A 2,501-nucleotide genomic window follows, 5' to 3' on the forward strand; every position below is an offset into this window, starting at 1 on the left:
TTAGTTTGCCATTTCTTTCTCCACCTCATTTCACTGATGAGAAAACTGAAGCAACCAAATGACTTATCCAAAATCACATAGCTAGTAAGTGTCTGAGGATAGATTTGAACTCAGGTCTTCTGATTCCAGATGTTGGGCTCTATCCACCATGCCAGAAATTAGAGAGATATGCAAACAGAATTTGAGGATTTGATGCGTAGTGAACATGAAGGGTGAGAAAGAAGAAAGAGGTAGAAATTTACCAAATCATAGATTCAAAGCTGGAAGGAATCTGAAAGATTATTTGCTCCAATTCTTTCATTTCACAGATGTGAAACTGAAGTTCAGAGAGATTAAGTGCCCTGGAGCTCACACTTAATAAGGGATAGAGTCAGAAGTCACAGATAGTTTCAATCCTGGATTACTGGAAAGATAATGATCCATTCAGAAGAAATAGGATGTTTGGAAAAGAGACAGATGAAGTGATATAGGCCTTTTGGACATGGTGAGTTTGAGATATATCAGTATTTTTTAAAATGTTACAACCTGACTTCCTGGAAAATCTCTGAGCCTCCACATCTAGGTCAACACGGGAGCCCTTGCTCTCCTAAAATAAACAAGTTTCTATCTCAGGAGAAGAAAGCAGAAAAGACCATTTAATGCTAGGCAAGTCCTGTTCCAGGCAGTGTCAGACTATGATGACACATAAGGACAGGATAATTCTGGAAACCATTCTAATTTGAACATTTGAGTTAACCAACTGACATTTTCCATTTACATGGTGGTGTGATCAACAAGAGTCTAGAAGTATCAGCTATTCAAAAAGCTATGATAGACATCCACTTACATGTTTTTAACTGAAATTATTGCTTCAAAAGTGACTAGAACTGTCCTGACAACTGAGGAATCCAACACAAATTTAGGGTACTCCAGCAAGTGGAGACTATATTGTAGCCTAACTTGTAGGACCAGAATAGCTGATGGAGGAGAAAGATGGGTCAGCTGAGGTGTTTGGCAGTGAGGATGACCACATTCAGTTTATGCAGAAAAAGCCACCACGTGAGAATGGCCACAAGCAGATAAGTAGCAGTTCAACTGGATGTGTCTCTTCCCCAAATGCTAAAGTACAAAGTCCTAAGCATGAATGGAAAATTATTGCTTCAGAAAAGACTTCCAAGTAATACTTGTGTCTTGCTGTGCTGGATGGTGTATTCTGTGTAATTTTCCTTCATGGAGGCAACAGTCCACAGAGTTCACCAATAAGTACTCCTTGATGGATTAAAAGTTTAAGTTTTGAGTTGCAACCAAATGGCCCAGTAGAAAAACCCATGCCTCCCATGCACTATGCTTGATTTGGTCTAGGAACAGCTGAATTGAATGGCAAACTGATAGCCTCAGGGGGCTACAACAGAGAAGAATGTCTTCACGCAGTTGAATGTGTATGATCTACATACAGATTATTGTACCTTCTTGGCTCCCATGAGAACACCAAGAGCCCCGTTTCAAATGGCATGTTAATGGGTCAGCTCTATGTGGTTGGTGGTTCAAATGGCCACTCTGATGACCTGAGTTGTGGAGAGATGTATGATCCAAACATAGATGACTGGATTCAAGTTCCTGAATTGAGAACCAACCATTGTAATGCAGGGGTTTGTGCTTTGAATGGAGAACTATACATCCTTGGTGGCTCTGATCCATATGGTCTGAAAAGACTAAAAAATTGTAATGTATTTGATCCGGTAACAAAGTCATGGACCAGCTGTGCTCCCCTTAACATTCGTAGACACCAATCAGCAGTATGTGAGCTTAGTGGTTATTTATACATAATTGGAGGAGCTGAGTCTTGGAATTGCTTGAATACAGAAGAGTGCTACAACCCAGAGAATAACACCTGGACACTAATTGCATCTATGGATGTGGCTAGACGTGGAGCTGGAATAGCTGTTCATAATGGAAAGCTATTTGTTGGTGGAGGCTTTGATGGTTCTCATGCTGTCAATTGTGTAGAGATGTATGATTCAGCTAGAAATGAATGGAAGATGATGGGAAACATGACTTTGTCATAAATAAAAAATGTTGAGTTCCCCTGCTCTAGCCATGAATTAAGCAGAAGCAATGGAAAGAAGATCTGCCCAAATATAGCAGTCTTTGAAAGGGAATTTGATAGGTGGGAGGAAACAAACAAGGGGGAAGTTCTTCTCTAAAAACAGCTGCTTTAATTGTTGATGGAGTTGTGAGATGATCCAACTATTCTGAAGAGCCATTTGGAACTAAGCCCAAAATGCTACAAAACTGTGCATACTTTTTGCTCTAGCAATGTCTCTACTGGATCTGTATTCCAAAGAGATTATAAAAATGGGAAAAGGACCCACATCTGCAAAAGCTTGTAGCAAAGAACTGGAAATTCAGTGGATGCCCATCAGTAGGGGGATGGCTAAGTAAGTTATGGTATATGAATGTAATGGAATATTATCATTCTCTAAGAAATGATGATTAGGCTAATTGCAGAAAAGTCTGGAAAG

At 39.8% G+C, this 2,501-nt stretch overlaps 1 pseudogene; it reads left to right on the forward strand.

The window, feature by feature from the left end:
• Positions 1-959: 959 nt before the first annotated feature.
• Positions 960-2,045, forward strand: LOC141552679 (influenza virus NS1A-binding protein pseudogene; annotated as a pseudogene).
• Positions 2,046-2,501: the final 456 nt, after the last annotated feature.

The sequence above is a fragment of the Sminthopsis crassicaudata genome, chromosome 2 (genome assembly GCF_048593235.1).
Source record: "Sminthopsis crassicaudata isolate SCR6 chromosome 2, ASM4859323v1, whole genome shotgun sequence".
In the NCBI taxonomy this organism is placed as follows: Eukaryota; Metazoa; Chordata; class Mammalia; order Dasyuromorphia; family Dasyuridae; genus Sminthopsis; species Sminthopsis crassicaudata.